General features: G+C 43.9%; 1 pseudogene across 1 annotated transcript; it reads left to right on the top strand.

Annotated features, from left to right (window-relative positions):
• Nucleotides 1–20871: 20871 nt before the first annotated feature.
• Nucleotides 20872–21871, top strand: LOC311513332 (olfactory receptor 52E8-like; annotated as a pseudogene). Its single transcript has one exon. The product of its transcript is annotated as an olfactory receptor 52E8-like (transcript).
• Nucleotides 21872–21914: the final 43 nt, after the last annotated feature.

The raw sequence follows: 21914 nt of genomic DNA, 5'->3' as shown, positions 1-21914 counted from the left end.
GTTAGGAGACTGTGAGGGGAAGTGGAATGGGGCTGGGCAAGGAGGTGTGCACAAGATGTTCTCTTCACCCAAATGTGACTCATTCATCCCTGCCCTCGATGTTTCCCTGAGTGCTCAAGTTCCTGGACTGACCCAGCTGGGTTGCCCTGAACCAGGCAGTGTTAGTTTAGGGTCAGGGAGGAGATTTGTTTCTCCCTTAGTAAGTGCTCCCCAGAACGGCAGAGGCAAGGAGACCCTGTTCTACTGGGTTTTGTCCCATCTCTCTCTCCCCCCCCCAATGTGTGAATATAGAACCAGACCCCCTTAAGCACATTCTCAGAGATCAATCTGGACAGCACTCGGTTTGCAAGAAGGCTACGTTCCTTTGAGATTTGCCATGAAGATGCTGATGATGATTGATGGGACAAATGGCTCCCCACATAGAATCAAAGAAGAATAATAGAAGATCAGGGTTGGAAGAGACCTCAGGAGGTCATCTAGTCCCACCCCCTGCGCAAAGCAAGACCAACCTCAACTAAATCATCCCAGTCAGGGCTTTGTCAAGCCAGGCCTTAAAAACCTCAAAGGATGGAGATTCCACCACCACCCTAGGTAACACATTCCAGTGCTTCAGCACCCTTCTAGTGAACTCGTGTTTCCTAATATACAACGTAGACCTCCCCCACTGCAACTTGAGACCATTACTCCTTGTTCTGCCACCACTGAGAACACCTTAGCTCCTTCGTCTTTGGAACCCCCCTTCAGATAGTTGAAGGCTGCTAACAAATCCCCCCTCACTCTTCTCTTCTGCAGACTAAACAAGCCCAGTTCACTCAGCCACTCCTCAGGAGTCATGTGCCTAATCAATTTTGTTGTCCTTCGCTGGATTCTCTCCTATTTGTTCACATTCTTTTTTGTAGTGGGGGGCCCAAAACTGGATACAATAATCCAGATGTGACCTCATCAGTGCTGACTATCGGGGGAAAGCACTTCCTTCGATTTGCTGGCAATGCTCCTACCAATGCAGCCCAATATGCCTTTAGCTTCTTGGCAACACTGTCACACTGTTGACTCATATCCAGGTTCTAATCCACTAATCTCCAGGTCCTTTTCTGCAGGACTGCCACTTAACCAGTTGGTCCCCAGCCTGTGGTGGTTCATGAGATTCTTTCATCCTAAATGCAGGACTCTGCGCTTGTCCTTGTTGAACCTCATCAGATTTCTTTTGGCCCACTTCTCCAATTTGTCTATGTCACTCTGGACCCTATCCCTACCCTCCAGCATATCTACTTCTCCCTGCAGCTTAGTATCATCTGCGAACGTGCTGAGAGTGCAATCCATCCCATCATCCAGATCATTAATGAAGATGTTAAACAAAACCGGCCCCAGGACCGACCCCTTGGGCACTCCATTTGATACCGACTGCCAACAAGACTGTGACGTTATTGACAGGAACTGTGACTGTATATGTCATTGTTGCAACCAAGGTGCTATAGTTGCACCAAATCTTGTACAAAGGAGGTCAAGTAAGTTGTCTGTGGATAGGTTGTAATTTGGTAGTTAATATTATGCTGTCTGTATGTGTGTATCATTTTTGTATTGGAAGTTATGAATATTAGCTATGTACTTGTATCTCAATGTGTTTGATTCTAAGTAGCACCAATGAAGCATTTGGTCAGCCTCTTGAGAAAGGACCCAGTCAAGAAACTCTTAACTGACAATGGAATTTGGAAAACACCAATCCACATCTGAGCTTTCCTGGCAACATTCATACTAACATGTAAACAATGGCGTCGGCCTGCATAAAGCTGAATCATTCATGGACATGTGACTTGCCCAGGTGGCTAAAAACTCCATTTTGTTGCTGTGATTTTGCACAGGAGAACAAAGGGGTTTCTGCCCACAAGAGAGAGAATGTAAAAGCCCTTGGAAGCCTCTCCATTTTGTCTTCAGCTGCCTCAAGAGATGGTCCCTCCAACCCAAAGAGATGCTGAAAGAAACTGGAACTAAGGACAGTAACTAAAGGGGGTGTGAGTGATTGCTGGACCCAGGCTATAATCAACAAAGTTGGTCTGAAAAGGATTGGACCTGAACGAGGAAGGAGTCCAGTCTGTGAAAGAAGCTGATGGGAACATCTCGGAGGGTGAGATGTTACCCGTCATCAGTTTCTTAATGAATTAATCTGAGACTTGTGTGTTTTGTTTTATTTTGTTTGGTAACATACTTTGTTCTGTCTGTTATCACTTGAAACCACTTCAATCTGTCTCGTTATACTTAATAAAATCAGTTTGTTTTATTAATTAACCCAGAGTAAGTCATTAATACATGGGGGAGCAAACAGCTGTGCATATCTCTGTATCAGTGTTATAGATGGCAGACAATTTATGAGTTTACCCTGTATAAGCTTTATACAGAGTAAAACAGATCTATTTGGGGTTTGGATCCCATTGGGAACTGGGTGTGTCTGGGTGCTGGAGACAGGAGCACTTGCTAAGCTGTTTTCAGTTAAGTCTGCAGCTTTGGGGATTTGGTTCAGACCCTGGGCTTGTGTTGCAGCAGGCTAGTGTGTCTGGCTCAACAAGACAGGGTTCTCAAGTCCCAAGCTGGGAGGGAAAACGGGCTCAGAGGTAGTCTTAGCATATCAGGTAACAGTCCCCAGGGGGTCCCTGAGACCGAACCCTTCACAAAGACATGAAGCCATTGACCACTATCCGTTGAGCCTGATGATCTAGCCAGCTTTCTCTCTACCTTATAGTCCATTCGTCCAATCCATACTTCTTTAACTTGCCGGCAACAATACTTTGTAAAAAGGTCTGTTGATCCAGTAATGTGTGTGAGACTGAGGTCTGGCAAACAGAAAGTGCAGGTGACATTTGCTGAACAAGGAAAGTGAGAGGAACATTTTCAGGGGGTCATATATTGTGCATGTGTTGCATGGTAAGGGAAACACTCTTTCATTTTCCTTTGCTCTGTACCTCAGCTTGCTTTTCTCTTTCGGTACAGATCAGAATGTAGTCTTTTTCAGCTAATGGATCCAAGTCTTCTATAAAAATACAAAATTAGATCTCAGAGAGCTCTAGTTCTATAGATATATTGCTGTGACACTCTGTACCCCAAAGCAACACCCTAGCACCCCCTTATTCACCACTGCTATATAGTTGTAACACATCTTGTAAAAAATATGTCATGTGAGTTGTCAATGGAAAAGTTAGGGTTTCCTGAATATGACTCCTTATTTGTATGCATGTGTCATTTTTGTACAACACTCCTGGAGTGAACTAAGTGGGGAGATATGACACTCTGTGCCCCAAAGCAACACCCTGGCATCACCATATTTACCATGGTGATATGTTTATGATATATTTTATACAAAGTCTGTCATGTAACATATTGCTGGAAAAATTATGGTTTGCTGAAAAACATTACTCTATTTGTGTGCATGCATCATTTTTGTACCTAAAGTTATGAAAGCATGCACGGGGATATGACCAGCATGGATCAAACTGTGGATGTGGTCCCAGGCTGATGGGATGTGTAGGCTTTGTATGGAAGATTGCTGGACTGTTTGTATCATCAGGCTGAGACACAGCTTGATTCAAATCCTCTCTAGTGTATGGAACTTAGATTGTGATTTTGTTTACTTCTCAGATAACCAACTTTGTTCTGTAAGTTATTCCTTTCAATCACTTAATAAATCAGTTTTATATTTTGTTTTTACCTAAAACAGTGAGTTGTTTGAAATGCAAAGGGAATGGGATAGCTCAGTGGTTTGAGCATTGGCCTGCTAAACCAAGGATTGTGAGCCCAATCCTTGAGGGGGTCATTTAGGGATGTGGGCCAAAAATTGGGGATTGGTCCTGCTTTGAGCAGGGGGTTGGACTAGATGACCTCCTGAGGTCCCTTCCAACCCTGATATTCTATGATTCTATGAATGGGGGGGGGGAATTGGAATAATGTTTTGACACTAAACTGGGAGGAGAGGTAGATATGCTGGAGGGTAGGGATAGGATACAGAGGGCCCAAGACAAATTAGAGGCTTGAGCCAAAAGAAAGCTGATGAGGTTCAGCAAGGACAAGTGCAGAGTGCTGCACTTAGGACGGAAGAATCCCATGCACCGCTACAGACTAGGGACCGAATGGCTAGGCAGCAGTTCTGCAGAAAAGGACTGTGGGGTTACAGTGGACAAGAAGATGGATACGAGTCAACAGTGTGCCCTTGTTGCCAAGAAGGCCAATGGCATTTTGGGATGTATAAGTAGGGGCATTGCCAGCAGATTGAGGAACCTGATGGTTCCCCTCTATTTGACATTGATGAGGCCTCATCTGGAGTACTGTGTCCAGTTTTGGGCCCCACACTAAAAGACGGATGTGGAAAAATTGGAAAGTGTCCAGCGGAGGGCAACAAAAATGATTAGGGGACTGGAACACATGACTTATGAGGAGAGGCTGAGGGAAGTGGGATTGTTGAGTCTGCAGAAGAGAAGAATGAGGGGAGATTTGATAGCTACTTTCAACTACCTGAAGGGGGGTTCCAAAGAGGATGGATCTAGACTGTTCTCAGTGGTAGTGGATGACAGAACAAGGAGTAATGGTCTCAAGTTGCAGTGGGGGAGGTTTAGGTTGGATATTAGAAAAAAAAACTTTTTCACCAGGAGAGTGGTGAAACACTGGAATGGGTTACCTAGGGAGGTGGTGGAATCTCCTTCCTTAGATGTTTTTAAGGTCAGGCTTGACAAAGACCTGGCTGGGATGATTTAGTTGTTGATTGGTCCTGCTTTGAGCAGGGGGTTGGACCAGATGACCTCCTGAGGTCCCTTCCAACCCTGATAGTCTGTGATTCTATGAATTAAAACCATAGAATCATAGGACTGGAAGGGACCTCAAGAGGTTATCAAGTCAAGTCCTCTGTACTCATGGCAGGACCAAGCACCATCTAGACCTTCCCTGACAGGTGTCTGTCCAACCCGCTCTTAAACATCTCCAATGATGGAGATTCCACAACCTCCCTAGGCAATTTATTCCAGTGGTTGACCACCCTGTCAGTTAGGAAGGTTTTTCCTAATGTCCAATCTCAACCTCTCTTGCAGCAATTTAGGCCCATTGCTTCTTGTCCTATCATCAGTGGATAAGGAGAATAAATTTTCTTCCTCCTCCTTGTAACAACATTTTAGGTACTTGAAAACTGCTATCATGTCCCCTCTCAGTCTTCTCTTCTCCAGACCAAACAAACCCAGTTCTTTCAATTTTCCCTCACAGGTTATGTTTTCTAGACCTCCAATCATTTTTGTTGCTCTTCTCTGGACTTTCTCCAATTTGTCCAAATCTGTCCTGAAATGTGGTGGCCAGAACTGGATATTTCAGTTGAGGCCTAACCAATGCGGAGTAGAGTGGAAGAATTACTTCTCGTGTCTTGTTTACAACACTCCTGCTAACACATCATTTCCCATTTTGAATGTGTGCAACTGATTGTTCCTTCCTATATGGAGTACTTTTGCATTTGTCCTTATTGAATTTCATCTTATTTACCTCAGACCATTTCACCAGTTTGTCCAGAACGTTTTGAATTTTCATCCTATCCTCCAAAGCACATGCAACCCCTCTAATCTTGGTATCATCCATAAACTTTGTAAGTGTACTCTCTATGCCATTACCTAAATCACTGATGTAGATCTGGAACAGAACCAGACCAAGAACTGATCCTTCCAGAACCCCACTCATTATGCCCTTCCAGCATGACTGTGAACAATTTACAACTACTCTCTGGGAACGTTTATTCAACCAGTTATGCACCCACCTTATAACAGATAGATCTTGGTTGAATTTTCCTAGTTTGTTAATGAGAAGGTCATGCGAGACTGTATCAAAAGCCTCACTAAAGTCAAGATATACCACATCTACCGCTTCCACCCTAACCACAAGATGTTACCCTGTCAAAGTAAGCTATCAGGTTGGATTGACAGATTTGATCTTGACAAATCCATGCTCACTATTACTTATCGCCTTATTATCTTCTTAATTATGATCCTTAATTATTTGCTCCATTATGTTTCCGGGTACAGAAGTTAAGCTTACTAGTCTGTAATTCCCTGGGTTGCCCTTATTTCCCTTTTTATAGATAGGCACTATATGTGCTCTTTTCCAGTCTTCTGGAATCTCTCCCTTCTTCCATCACTTTTCAAAGATAAATACTTAATGGTTCAGATATCTCCTCAGTCAGCTCCTTAAGTATGCATTCCATCAGGCCCTGATGACTTGAAGACATCTAACTTTCTAAGTAATTTTAACTTGTTTTTTTCCCAATTTTAGCCTCTGATCCTATCTCATTTTCACTGGCATTTACTATGTTAGGCAACAATTGCCACCAACCTTCTTGGTGAAAACCAAAACACAAAAGTCATAAAGCATTTCTACCATTTCCGCATTTTCTGTTATTGCTTTTCCCTCTTCATTGAGTAATGGGCCTAACTTGTCCTTCGTCTTCCACTTGCTTCTAATGTATTGGTAGAGTGTTTTCTTGTTACCCTTTATGTCTCTAGCTAATTTGATCTCGTTTTGTACCTTGGCCTTTCTAATTTTGCCCCTACCTACTTGTGTTATTTGTTTATATTCATCCTTTGTAATTTGATCTAGTTTCCACTTCTTGTAGGACTCTTTTTTATTTTTAGATATTCAAGGTGATTCAAGCTAAGCCAGGGTGGTCTCTAGTCATACTTCCTATCTTTCCTACTCAATGGAATAGTTTGCTCTTGTGCCATGGATTTCAAGACAGCAGACGTTAGCAAACTCAGGGAACTGGTAGGTAAGATCCCATGAGAAGCAAGTCTAAGAGGAAAAACAATTGAAGACATTGACTTTATTTTGCTGTTTTCCATCCTACCATTCCTTAGAATCATGAACTCTATCATTTCATGATCACTTTCACCCAAGCTGCCTTCTACTTTCAAATTCTCAACCAGTTCCTCCCTATTTGTCAAAACCAAATTGAAAATAGCCTCTTTCACAGTAGCTTTCTCCATCTTCTGGAATAAAAAAAAAATGTCTCCAGTACATTCCAAGAACTTGTTGGATAACCTGTGCCCTGCTGTGTTATTTTCCCAGCAGATGTCTGGGAAGTTAACGTCCCCCATCAGCACCAAGTCCTGTGCTTTGGGTGTCTTTGTTTGTTATTTAAAAAAAGCCTCATCCACCTCTTCTTCCTGGTTAAGTGGTCTGTAGTAGACCCCTACGATGACATCACCCTTGTTTTTTACCTCTTTTATTCTTACCCAGAGACTTTTGTTAAGTATGTCTCCTATTTCCATCTCAACTTCAGACCAAGTGTACACATTTTTATGTATAAGTGAACACCTCCTCCCTTTTTTCCCAGCCTCTCCTTCCTGAACCAGCTGTACCCTTCTATACCAATATTCAAGTCATGTGTATTATCCTATCAAGTCTCTGTGATGCCAACTATTTATAGTTGTGTTCATTTACTAGCATTGTAAATTCTTCCTGCTTATTCCCCAAACTTCTCACATTAGTATAGAGACATTTAAGATACTATTTTAACCCCCACCCCAGTTCTGTCTTAACCCTCTTTGATCCCTGCTATTACAGCCCATGCTCCCCCTAATTTCTGACCCTTCTCCCAAGCCTCCAGGTTTTTTACTTACCTGTGGGCTTTGGTCACCTGCCTCCTTCTAACCTAGTTTAAAGCCCTCCTCACTAGATTAGGCAGTCTGTTTACAAATATGCTCTTTTCTTTCCCAGATACATGGACCCCATCTATGCTTAACAGCCCTTCTTCCTTGAACAGCATCCCATGGTCAGGGAACCAAAGACCTCAGGGTCTCAGGAAGAGGGACTGGTGTATTGTCCTCTCCACAATGAGGGAGAGGCATACTGGGTTATAAATTTACACTTGTCATAAATATAAATGGAAGGGTAAACCCCTTTAAAATTCCTCCTGGCCAGAAGAAAAATCCTCTCACCTGTAAAGGGTTAAGAAGTTAAAGGTAACCTCACTGGCACCTGACCAAAATGACCAATGAGGAGACAAGATACTTTCAAAAGCTGGGATGAGGGAGAAAAACAAAGGGTCTGTGTCTGTCTATATGCTTTTTTTTTTTTTGCCGGGGATAGACCAGGAATGGAGTCTTATAACTTTTAGTAAGTAATCTAGCTAGGTATGTGTTAGATTATGATTTCTTTAAATGGCTGAGAAAAGAGCTGTGCTGAATAGAATGACTGTTCTGTCTGTGTGCCTTTTTTGTAATTTAAGATTTTGCCTAGAGGGATTCTCTATGTTTTGAATCTAATTACCCAGTAAGGTATCTACCATCCTGATTTTACAGAGGTGATTCCTTTCCTTCTATTTCCTTCTATTTCTATTAAAAGTCTTCTTGTAAGAAAACAGAATGCTTTTTCATTCTTCTCATATCTGAGGGTTTGGGTCTGTGGTCACCTATGCAAATTGGTGAGGATTTTTAACAAACCTTTCCCAGGAAGTGGGGTGCAAGGGCTGGGAGGATTTTGGGGGGAAAGATGTGTCCAAACTAAATATCCGAGTAAACCCAGTTAGAGTTTGGTGGTGGCAGTGGATATTCCAAGGACAAAGGATAAAATTAATTTGTACCTTGGGGAAGTTTTAACCTAAGCTTGTAAAAGTAAGCTTTCATGCAGGTCCCCATGTCTGTACCCTAGAGGAACCTTGACATGGTGGCAGAGTGGTGGGATTAACTTGAAATCATTTTGAGATCAATTTGAGATGTTTTGAACTAGAAATACAGATTTTAAAAAGGATTTTTTTTCCTTTGGAACTGCTGGAAAGCAGCTTGTTTTTTCTCTGCTTTGGGGCCAGAGGAGAGACAAAAGGGGATTATCTTTTTGAATTGCAGGTTTTCTTTGCCTGGAGGCAGGGTACTTAACCTCCTGCAGGGAAATTCACAGTCTTGGTAAACCAGAAGTTTTTTTCTCCCTAAAAGTAAATAGGGGGGTTTTCTACCCATTTGCCTGGAGACAAAAGTGGCAGAGGTTGTTTTTTTTTTGGTTTTTTTTTTTAGGATTTTGATTTTTTTACAAGGAGCACAAGTTTGAAAAGGATTTTTTTTTCCTTTGGGCTGCTGGTAAGCAGGTTTCCAAGTAGTTGGAGGTTTTTTGCTTTGATTTGGGGCCAGAGCAGAGACAAAGGGAATTGTCTTTTTCTGTAGGCTGACAATCACTATCAGAGAATAGGTATTCTATTCCAGCACAGCAAAATTTTACAACCAAGTTTGTTTGTTTATTTCTAAACCTCGGGTGTAAAGTTAGTTAAAAACAGAGAGATTAGGATGACAAAATCCACGGCTCAACAAAAGCTGGAATTAGCCAGATTTCAGGCTGAGGAAAAGGAAAAGGAACATGAAAGAAAGATAGAACTCATGTGGCCGGAGAAGGAGGAGAAGGAAAAAGAGAGGAAGCATGTGGAGGAGGAGAAGGAAAAAGAGAGGAAGCATGCACTGGAGATGGAGAAGGTAAAGGCTCAGCAGAATATCCCAACAAACCCTAGCAATCCTTCTCCAGGTACCACTTTCCATCCCAGAAAGTTCCCCACCTACAAGGTAGGTGATGATACTGAGGCCTTCTTAGAAAACTTCGAAAGGGCCTGCCTTGGGTACAGCATCTCTACAGACCAATACGTGGTAGAGCTGAGGCCGCAGCTCAGTGGACCCTTAGCTGAGGTGGCGGCTGAAATGCCTAAAGAACACATGAACAAGTATGAACAGATTAAATCCAAGGCAAGAGTCAGAATGGGGATAACACCCTAGCATTCTCATCTGAGATTCAGAGCCCTAAGGTGGAAACCAGATGTGTCATTTACCCGACATGCCTACCACATTGGGATACATTGGGATGCCTGGATATCAGGAGCAAGTGTTGAATCTCCAGTAAATTTGCCCTTCCTAATGCAAATGGAACAATTCTTAGAGGGTGTTCCTGAGGAAATAGAAAGATACATACTAGATGGGAAGCCCAAAGCTGTAATCGAGGCAGGAGAGATTGGAGCCAGATGGGTGGAGGTGGCAGAGAAGAAGAAAACTGGTCGCAGTTGGAGCGGAGTCCAGAAGGGACAACCCCAGACCACACCTTATTCCCGGAGGCTGCCCAAGGCTCCTCCTACCTCCCAAAGAACCCTCCAGACACCTTATCTTCCCACCACCCCATTCTCTAGCAACCCACCTCACCCCAGTGATCGGTCAGCTGGACGATGTTTTAAATGTAACGAGCTGGGGCATGTAAAGGCCAACTGCCCCAAGAACCCCAACAGATTACAGTTCATTGCACCAGAATCACACCAGAGATACGCAGGCCCAGATACCTCCCAGATACCCTTGGAGCGGAGGGAAACTGTGAGTGTGGGCAGGAAGTTCACCATGTGAAGGGACACCAGAGCACAAGTGTCAGCTATCCATGCTTCCTTAGTGGACCCTATTTAATCAACCCAGAGATCCAAGTGACGATTCAACCCTTCAAGTCCAACTCTTTCAATTTGCCTACAGCCAAGTTGCCTGTCCAGTACAAGGGCTGGTCAGGAATGTGGACTTTTGCAGTCTATGATGATTATCCCATCCCCATGCTGTTGGGGGAAGACTTGGCCAATCATGTGAAGTGGGCCAGAGGGTGGGAAGGGTCATCCGCAGCCAGGCTAAACAAGCCGTGAGGCCTAGTTCTGTTCCGGAAACTTCTATCAGGACCCAGTCAGAGGTGATGGACCCGGACCCCAGGCCAATGTCTGCAACAGCAGTAGTGGATCAAGTCCCAGAGACCCAGACGGAACCAGTCCCAGAACAAGAACCAGCGGAACAACCAACACCAGACCCATTGACAGCCCTGAATCCAGTATTTGCAACCTCAACACCAGAGGGCCCCACCGAACCTGAACTGGCAGCAGCCCATAACCCTACACAAGAGGTTCAGCCAGAGCCTGAACCCCAACATAGGGTCCCAGCGGAAAGCGGTTCACAGTCAACAGAAAAAGCTCCATCCCCTATATCGCTTCCAGAGGGACCAAGCCTAGGTCCACAATCCCATGAGGAACTGATGTCTCCAACATCAAGGGAACAGTTCCAGACTGAACAGGAAGCAGATGAAAGCCTCCAGAGAGCTTGGACGGCGGCACGGAGCAACCCACCGCCTCTCAGCTCTTCTAATCGATCCAGGTTTGTTGTAGAAAGAGGACTTTTATACAAGAAAACTCTTTCTGGGGGACACCAGGAAGACTGGCATCCTCAGAGACAGTTGGTAGTTCCAACTAAATAGCGGGCCAAGCTCTTGAGCTTAGCCCACGATCACCCTAGTGGCCATGCTGGGGTGAACAGGACCAAAGACCGTTTGGGGGTGTCATTCCACTGGGAGGGAATGGGCAAGGATGTTTCTACCTATGTCCGGTCTTATGAAGTATGCGAAAGAGTGGGAAAACCCCAAGACCAGGTCAAAGCCCCTCTCCAGCCACTCCCCATCATTGAAGTTCCATTTCAGTGAGTAGCTGTGGATATTCTGGGTCCTTTTCTGAAAAAGACACCCAGAGGAAAGCAGTCCATACTGACTTTCATGGATTTTGCCACCCGATGGCCGGAAGCAGTAGCTCTAAGCAACACCAGGGCTAAAGGTGTGTGCCAGGCACTTGCAGAAATTTTTGCCAGGTTGGCCCTCCGACATCCTCACAGATGCAGGGACTAATTTCCTGGCAGGAACTATGGAAAACCTTTGGGAAGTACCTCATGGAGTAAATCTCTTGGTTGCCACTCCTTACCACCATCAAACAAACAGCATGGTGGAGAAGTTTAATGGAACTTTAGAGGCCATGATATGTAAATTCGTAAATGAGCACTCCAATGATTGGGACCTAGTGTTGCAGCAGTTGCTCTTTGCCTACAGAGCTGTACCACACCCCAGTTTAGGGTTTTCCCCATTTGAATTTGTACATGGCCGTGAGGTTAAGGGGCCATTACAGTTGGAGAAGCAGCAATGGGAGGGATTTACACCTTCTCCAGGAATTAACATTCTGGACTTTTTAACCAACCTACAAAACACCCTCCGAACCTCTTTAGCCCTTGCTAAAGAAAACTTATAGGATGCTCAAAAAGAGCAAAAAGCCTGGCATGATAAACATGCCAAAGAGCGTTCCTTCAAAGTATGAGACCAGGTCATGGTCTTAAAGGCTCTCCAGGCCCATAAAATGGAAGCATCGTGGGAAGGGCCATTCCCGGTCCAGGATCTCCTGGGAGCTGTTAATTATCTCATAACATTCCCCACCTCCAACCGAAAGCCTAAGGTGTACCATATTAATTCTCTAAAGCCCTTTTATTCCCGAGAATTAAAGGTTTGTCAGTTTACAGCCCAGGGAGGAGACGACGCTGAGTGGTCTGAAGGTGTCTACTATGAAGGGGAAAGTGCTGGTGGTGTGGAAGAGGTGAACCTCTCCATGACCCTTGGGCGTATGCAGCGACAGCAGATCAAGGAGCTGTGCTCTAGCTACGCGCCAACATTCTCAGCCACCCCAGGACTGACTGAACGGGCATACCACTCCATTGACACAGGTAATGCTCGCCCAATTAAAGTCCAACCTTACCAGGTGTCTCCTCAAGCTAAAACTGCTATAGAATGGGAGATCCAGGATATGTTACAGATGGGTGTAATCTGCCCCTCTGGAAGTGCATGGGCATCTCCAGTGGTTCTCGTTCCCAAACCAGATGGGGAAATACGTTTTTGCGTGGACTACCGTAAGCTAAATGCTGTAACTCTCCCAGACAACTATCCAATGCCACACACAGATGAACTATTAGAGAAACTGGGACGGGCCCAGTTCATCTCTACCTTGGACTTAACCAAGGGGTACTGGCAGGTACCGCTAGATGAATCCGCCAAGGAAAGGTCAGCCTTCACCATACATCTCGGGCTGTATGAATTTATTGTACTCTCTTTCAGTCTGCAAAATGCACCCGCCATCTTCCAAAGACTTGTAGATGGTCTCCTAGCGGGATTAGGAGAATATGCAGTCACCTACCTTGATGATGTGGCCATCTTTTCGGATTCCTGGGCAGAACACCTGGAACATCTACAAAAAGTCCTTGAGCGCATAAGGGAGGAAGGACTAACTGTTAAGGCTAAGAAGCGTCAAATAGGCCTAAACAGAGTGACTTACCTTGGACACCAGGTGGGTCAAGGAACTATCAGCCCCCTACAGGCCAAAGTGAATGCTATCCAAAAGTGGCCTGTCCCAAAGTCAAAGAAACAGGTTCAATCCTTCTTAGGCTTGTCCGGTTATTACAGACGATTTGTACCGCAATACAGCCAAATCGCTGCCCCACTGACAGACCTAACCAAAAAGAAACAGCCAAATGCCGTTCAGTGGACCGAAAAGTGTCAGAAAGCCTTTAACAAGCTTAAAGCGACACTCATGTCTGACCCTGTACTAAGGGCCCCAGACTTTGACAAACCGTTCCTAGTAACCACAGATGCGTCCGAGCGAGGTGTGGGAGCAATTTTAATGCAGAAAGGACCTGATCAAGAATTCCACCCTGTAGTGTTTCTCAGGAAAAAACTGTCTGAGAGGGAAATCAACTGGTCAGTCAGTGAAAAAGAATGTTATGCCATTGTCTATGCCCTGGAAAAGCTGCACCCATATGTTTGGGGATGGCGTTTCCACCTGAAAACCGACCATGCTGCACTACAGTGGCTCCTACCACCATGGGAAATAACAAAAACTTATTCCGTGGAGTTTAGCTCTCCATGATTTTGATTTCGACATCCAGCACATCTCAGGAGCTTCTAACAAAGTGGCTGATGCACTCTCCCGTGAAATTTCCCAGAATCAACTGGTTAAAATCGTCCTTGAGATGTGGAAAATATTGTTAGTCTTTATGTACTTGGTAGTATATTTAGAGATGCATGTGTCTTATTAACTCTGTTTTTCGTAGAGCTCCAGGAAGAAATCCCAGCCAGTGTTTCACCCTAGCTGAGATTTGGGGGGCGTGTCATAAATATAAAGGGAAGGGTAAACCCCTTTAAAATCCCTCCTGGCCAGAGGAAAAATCCTCTTACCTGTAAAGGGTTAAGAAGCTAAAGATAACCTCACTGGCACCTGACCAAAATGACCAATGAGGAGACAAGATACTTTCAAAAGCTGGGAGGAGGGAGAGAAACAAAGTGTCTGTGTCTGTCTATATGCTTTTTTTTTTGCCGGGGACAGAACAGGAATGGAGTCTTAGAACTTTTAGTAAGTAATCTAGCTAGGTATGTGTTAGATTATGATTTCTTTAAATGGCTGAGAAAAGAACTGTGCTGAATAGAATGACTATTCCTGTCTGTGTGTCTTTTTTGTAACTTAAGGTTTTGCCTAGAGGGATTCTCTATGTTTTGAATCTAATTACCCTGTGAGGTATCTACCATCCTGATTTCACAGAGGTGATTCCTTTCCTTCTATTTACTTCTATTTCTATTAAAAGTCTTCTTGTAAGAAAACTGAATGCTTTTTCATTCTTCTCAGATCTGAGGGTTTGGGTCTGTGTTCACTTATGCAAATTGGTGAGGAATTTTACCAAACCTTTCCCAGGAAGTCGGGTGCAAGGGTTGGGAGGATTTTGGGGGGAAAGACGTGTCCAAACTACGTTTCCTAGTAAACCCAGTTAGAGTTTGGTGCTGGCAATGGATATTCCAAGGACAAAGGATAAAATTAATTTGTATCTTGGAGAAGTTTTAACCTAAGCTGGTAAAAGTAAGCTTAGGAAGTTTTCATGCAGTTCCCCACATCTGTACCCTAGAGTTCAGAGTGTGGGAGGAACCTTGACAACACTGGTCAAGTTTCTGACCAGGACAAGATGATACCGCTCTGTATCCTATGCTACGGAGCTGGGGGGAACTGTCTGGAGCCCCACTATTGCTCGTTCATGAGTGACTAGTGAAAGAATTCATGGAAAGGCAGCTGGGTGAATCCCTATCTGTGTTTGGCTGTGTGAGTGGAAGACCTGGAGAGGCTTACACATTGTCATAGCCTCACCATTTGATAGGGGGATGAGATTGGTATGCCAGAGGGCTCAGTGGTGCTCCACTTCCCGGTTGCACAGAAGAGAAGTCCATCAATCCATGCAGAGTTCCTGCTGGACAGAGGTCCTGCTAGACCATGAGTCCATTTCCCTCTTGCCATGCCCTCTGTTAGTGACAGAGAGTTCGTGGTTACCGGCAAGGAACTCCGGACTCCTGGGTTCTGTCGTGATTTGCTTTGTGACCTTGGCAAAGTCAGGTCTCCCCATCCTGCAGTTTACCTATCAGTATAAAGGGAATATGTTCCTAGTCACTTTCCTATGCTCAGTGTTTTCATGATCCTTCAATGAAATATTACTGAGGAGTATTAGTGATCTTTGATCCTTTAGAGACAACTCTGTGTGTGTGCAGAAACTGCTCATATTTCCCCTTAGTCATCTTTTTACAGATCATTCTGTCTACTATCTACCCAGCCACCCTGGCATGTACTGGGTATCAGACACAATAGAGAAGTAACATTAACCCTAGTTTTCTTACTAATCAACTATAATTTTTCAATATACACAAATACACAAAACATTATGCTTAGTGTTTTCAAGATCCTTCAATGAAACATTACTGAGGAGTATTAGCAATCTCTGATACTTTAGAGAGAACGCAGTGTCTGTGCAGGACAGCCAATTCCTCTCTGACTCAGCACAGATCCCAAGAGTTCTCATCTCCCTGGGGAAGACCCCTTAATTACCGTTTACTCCTAAAGCTATATAAACAGCACAGAAGAGCAGACAGGCTTGTCTCCAGCCTGTTTACATCCAAATGCCTCTTCTCCACTGGAGGCTGAGTGAACCCCACTGGGATTCCACAGAACTATATTATAAACGGTGCACATCCTGGTGTCAGTTATCATTGGGGAATGTTGCTATAGATGCTGGAGTGAGACATATGTGGGACACGACTATCTGAGGGGGATTCCCAGGGAAGACGCTTCTATCTTGGAATTCACAGCTACCCATCTCTTGCTGAGGAGCTCACCTGCTCAAGAAACCCAGTGCAACATGGGCATGATGAGAGAGAGAGTAAGTCTGTGGTCTTTTCCACTGAGCACAGCCATGAAACATACCTGGGCCCTTCCCTTAGGACATGAGCTTGCTCCAATATCATGGGACAGAACATCCCTCTTTGCTGTGTGCCCATGGCTGATGTCCTCCTGCCCAAACATGGCTGCATTTCAGTGGCACAGGGGATGCTTCAGGATGAAAGGTGTTAGAGGATGTGTGATACAAGGCCAAATTCTGAGGCTGTAGCTTATAATTTGCTCCACTGAATCAAAACTTCCCTTGAAGGAAGAACTGAATAAAGACCTCTGGAGTCAGTGGTGTGTTAATACACAGACCCTGTCCTCCTCCTCTTAAATTTCAGGGCTCTGGTAGTTAACTGGTGCAGAGGGGTGGGGGTTCCCTTACCTGACTTTTTATCTGCTGGAAAACATGGAGGTGCTAGGGCTCTTCACTGGAACAATTATAAGAATTTTTCAACAAAGGCAAGACATCTTCTCTCCTAACGTATTTCAAGAAGTTGCCTGTACTGTTATGCTTGAAAAATTAAAAAAAAAAAATCAGCCAGATGCAGACACCAAGCATGGGAAATTTCAGTCAAATTGATTAAAGTTGGCAAATTTATAAGGAACAGAAAATGAGGTCTCCTACTTGAAGGTGTCAGACAGCCTTAACTGAAGTTGGTGACACCAGGACGACCCACAACAGCCAATACATTTGTGAATGACATCAAGCTAAACTCTTCTTTCCAATAACAACAGTGGCAGGGAGTTCCACAGGCTAAATATGGATTATGTAAACAACTTTCTTTTCTGAATGTGATATGTTCAGACTTTCAGTGTAATTCCATGTTCCCTTGTTTGAATTATGATACACAGTAAATATGAATGTCTGATCTACTTTCTTTATCAATAGTTTAATAAGGTTCAAGGTCAGAAGGGACCATAAGATCACCCAGTCTGAACTCCTGTATAACACAGGCCACTAAATTTCACCCAGTTCCTCCTGTATTGAGCTCCATGGCTTCTGTTTGATTAAGACTTGGTTTACACTAGGATTTTACATTATGGACTCACAGAGCTATAGGGTTAGAAGGGACAACAAGGGTCATCGAATCTGACCCCTGCCAAGATGCAGGATTTGTTCTATCTTAGTCATGCCAGACAGATATTTAGCCACTTCCTTTGGAAAATCTCCAGCGAAGGAGATCAAATAACCTTCCCTGGCATCTTTTCCCTGTCCTACTGTTCTTACTTTAGGAAGTTCTTCCTGAGATGACACCTAAATCTCCTATGCTGTAGATTGAACCCATTGCCTCTTGTCCTGTGCTTTGCAACAAGAGCTAACAACTTTCCTCCATGTTTTTATGGAAGTGTTTCAAGAATTTGAACACTGCTATTGTGTCTTCTCTTAATCAACTCTTTTAGAAACTAAATATACCCGGTTCCTTCAGCTTGTTCATATGTCTTGTACTCCCTCCCTTTGATCATCTTTGCCACTCACCTCTGGATCCTCTACAGTTACTCTACATCCTTTGTATATAGCAGTAACCAAAAGTGGGCACAGAACTTAGAGGAGGACTAACAAGCAACGAGCTGAGTGGTAATATCACCTCTTGTGACTTGCATGCTATGCCTCTGATAATGCAATTTAACATTGCATTTTCATTCTTTTGAAAGAGTAAAAATAATCCACACCCCTGAGAGATGTAGCTATATCAAACTAACCCCGGTGTAGCCAGCATGAGGTCAAAAGAAGAATTCTTCCATCTACCTAGCTACCACCTCTCAAGGAGGTGGATTACCTACGCTGATGGGAGAACCCCTGCCGTCAGTGTAAGTGATGTCTACAATGAATCGGTACGGCCACACCGCTGTAGTGCTTTCAGTGTGGAGAAGCCCTAAAGCAGATCTTCCAGAAAAGCATCCAGCCTGCATCAGCAGACGATGGGGAGTTGGAGAACCCACCACTTCCATTTGCAGTGTATTGCAACAGTTAATCACCTTCAGTCCTAAACCTTTGGCCCTTATTTCCGACTGGTTATCCATCATTGTTCCTTAATGAAATGAAAGCCAGGCTAGAGAGTCCATGATGTTGTGACTTTCCTGTGAACACGGTTACTCAAAACATGGGAATGGAAAAAACCCAAACCTTTGCCAAGACAGGTGCCAGGGGCAAATATCCCAAATAGAACACATCCCAGGGGAAATACCTGGGCCTCACCGTTAACAGCTCCATGAAAACACCTGCTCATTCACAGTAGTGGGCAAAACAGATAATGTTCAGATGCCCAATGAATGGGACAGAGAATAACCTACTCTGGATAAGCACTCAGTTTTGGTCACCCAAGTACATAGCAGATAGAAAGGGGAGTTCCAAGACAGGCTCTGTGAATGTGGGAGGCTGCCCTATGTGGACAGACTGAAAAGTCTGGGACTGTTTAGTTTAGAGAAGAAACAAGGAAAGGGACATTTGATAGAGGAAAACAAAATAAAGAATGGAACTGATTACATTCAAATAGACAAACAGAGAAGAGTTCCCAACCAGTAACATCTAAAGACAATTAGTCCTTCAAAAGGACAAGTTCTCCAAAGCTGAGGCAAATTATCAACAGATTGGGAGGAAAAATTTAGACCAAAAAATGGGAATGAAAATTGGGACTTCTTTAGGAAGAGATTATTACCTAGCTAGAAAGCCAAGATTCCACAGTCAAGAAAGCAGAAAACTTTGGACAAAAACAAGGTTCAATGGCAAAATACAGACATCAATTAAAAGGGGGGAAAGCAACACATAACAAAGGGAAAGGAAACTTGTTAATGTTGAAAAAAAATGTGATGTGTTCAAAAAATATTTTTTCCGAAGCAGTATCAAGTGCTCTATCTCATGAGGTGATGAAATATGTTCCAGTGCATTAGCATTCAATGAGGATTTTAAACAGCATCTACAGTAGTAAATTGGAATTACGAACATGAGTTACAAATTCCCAGATCAACCAAACACCTCATTCGGAACCAGAGGTATGCAAACAGGCAGCAGCAGAGACAAAGAAAAATGGCAAGTAGAGGACAGTTCTGTGTTAAATGTGAACTATAACAAAATAAAGGGAAAGTTTATTTAAAATATTTGACAAGGTGAGGAAAAAATCCTGGTATGGGATTAATTAAAAAAAAAAGTTGACGAATATAATTAGTACCAGACAACACCAAGGTTTATGGAAAACAGGTTTTGTCAAATAAATCCATTTTCATCCTTTAATGAGAGTATATTTGGTTGATCAGGGGAATGATGCAGATGCAATAGACTGATTTTTCTGAGGCATTTGATTTCGTAGGGGAAACATTCAGATAAAAAAAGGAACACAATGCAATAGCAGTGGAGTACATGTTAAATGGACTAAAAACTGGATAACTGACAGATCTCAGAAAGCAGTTATTAGGTTTCAGAGTTGCAGCCATGTCAGTCTGTATTCGCAAAAAGAAAAGGAGGACTTTTGGCACCTTAGAGACTAACCAATTTATTTGAGTATAAGCTTTCATGAGCTACAGCTCACTTCATCGGATGCATTTAGTGGAAAACACAGTGAGGACATATATATAGACACAGAACATGAGAAAAAAACAAACCCAAAAAAAAAACCTATAAGGAGAGTGATCAATTAAGATGAGCTATTACCAGCAGGAGAACAGGGTGGGGGGAAACTTCTTGTAGCGATAATCAAGGTGAGCCATTTCCAGCAGTTAACAAGAACAACTGAGAAACAGTTGGGGGCGGGGGAATAATCATGGGGAAATAGTTTTACTTTGTGTTATAACCCATCCATTCCAAGTCTTTATTCAAGCCTAAGTTAATTGTATCCAGTTTGCAAATTAATTCCAATTCAGCAGTCTCTCGTTGAAGTCTGTTTGATTGTCAACGAATGAGGGTGTTTCTAGTGGTATTCTGTAAAAATCAGTTTTAGGCCCGATGCTATTCAGTGTTTTCGTCAATGAATTGGAAGCAAATAGAAAATCAGTGCAGATAAACTTTGTGGAGGATACAAAGATTGGTAGATTGGTTACAATAAGGAGAACAGGGCAGGCATATTTATTGCTGTGGAGGGTTTGGTGTATGAAATTCAGGGACCCTGAAAAGGATTTAGGGGTGACTGTGGAGAACCAATTCACCATGAGCTCCCAGTGTGATGCCATGGTGGAAAGGGCTGATGAGATCCTTGGATGCATAAACAAGGGAGTGGTGAGTTGGAGCAGCGAAAGGATTTTACCTCTCCATATGGCATTGGTGAAACTGACTGCATGCAGTCCTGGGTTCCACTTTTCCAAAAGGATCTTGAGAAATGGGAGAGGGTGCATAAAAAAATAACAAAAATGATTGGTGACTGGAGAAAATGCCTCTGACATTGAGTCTTAACAAGCTTCATCTATTTATCTTATCAAAAAGAGGATCAAAAGAAGACTTTCATGGGGAGAAAACCCTGGGTACTAATGGGCTCTGAAATCTAGCAGAGAGGAGCAGAGCAAGACCCAATGCCTGTGTTTCCTGCTGGTGCCTTTTCAGGTTTCCCTCAACACAACGTGTAGGAATGATTGATGCATGGAGCACAATAAAAATGGAATTGGCATTAGTAGGGTTAAAGTTTTTTCATAATTCATTGATCTCAATAATGAAAATGGCATTTCTCTGTTTGTGAAGATTGAGCAATCTATTTCACGCATGAGAACAGCCTCCAGCTGTGCATGTTGTGTCTCATATTAACATTGTCTCTCCATCCAGGCATTTGTCCTGCGACCTTCACCCTAGACCCTGGGCACCTACAGGAAGACAGGGGAATATACGGTACATGCAGGAGACATGGTTCTGCCTCAGAGTTGGACACTTTCTCCCCCTACTCCATGTCAGATTCCAACACAACCGACTTCACCAACCCCTCCACCTTCATCTTGCTGGGCATTCCTGGCCTGGAGACTGCTCATGTCTGGATCTCCATCCCCTTCTGCACCATGTACATCATAGCCATCTTGGGGAACTTCACCATCCTGTTCATCGTGAAGACGGAGCCGAGCCTCCATGGACCCATGTACTATTTCCTCTGCATGCTGGCCATCACCGACCTGGTCCTGTGCACAAGCACCATTCCCAAAATGATGAGCATCTTCTGGTTCAATTCCAGGGAGATCGATTTCAGTGCCTGTCTCACCCAGATGTTCTTCATTCATTGCTTCTTTGCAATAGAGTCTGGGATCTTCATGGCCATGGCTTTTGATCGCTACGTGGCCATCTGCGATCCACTGAGACACTCCACCACCCTGAGAAACCCAGTTGTGGCCAAGATTGTCCTGGCTGTGGTTTTGCGTGGTAGCATGCTTGCACTGCCCTGTCCCTTGCTTGCAAGGCAGTGGCCATATTGCAGAACCAATATCATCCCCCACACATGCTGTGAGCACATGGCCGTGGTGAATCTGGCCTGTGCTGACATCCGCATCAGTAGTTACTATGGCCTCACTGTGGCAAACTTGGTCATTTGTCTAGATATGTTTTTTATAGCTGTGTCCTATATCCAGATCCTCATGGCCATCTTCAACCTCCCGACAAAGGACGCCCGGCTCAAGACTTTTGGGACCTGTGGCTCCCACCTCTTTGCCATTTTAGCCTTTTACATCCCAGGTCTCTTCACTCTCCTCACGTATCGGTTTGGCCACCATGTGGCCCTGCATTTCCACATTCTCTTTGCTAATGTGTGCCTGCTGGTACCCCCCATGCTAAATCCCATCATTTTCGGTTTCAGGACCAAACAGATCCGGGACAGGCTGCTCCAGCTCTTTACTCCTAAATGGACCTAATATTTACTCCTAGTGCTTTTGCTCTCAGACCAAGCTCTGCACA

The sequence above is a fragment of the Lepidochelys olivacea genome, assembly GCF_965140295.1.
Source record: "Lepidochelys olivacea isolate rLepOli2 genome assembly, chromosome: 1".
NCBI classification, from domain to species: Eukaryota; Metazoa; Chordata; order Testudines; family Cheloniidae; genus Lepidochelys; species Lepidochelys olivacea.
The sequence above is the reverse complement of the archived record's forward strand: the minus strand, read 5'-3'. Positions and strand labels throughout refer to the sequence as shown.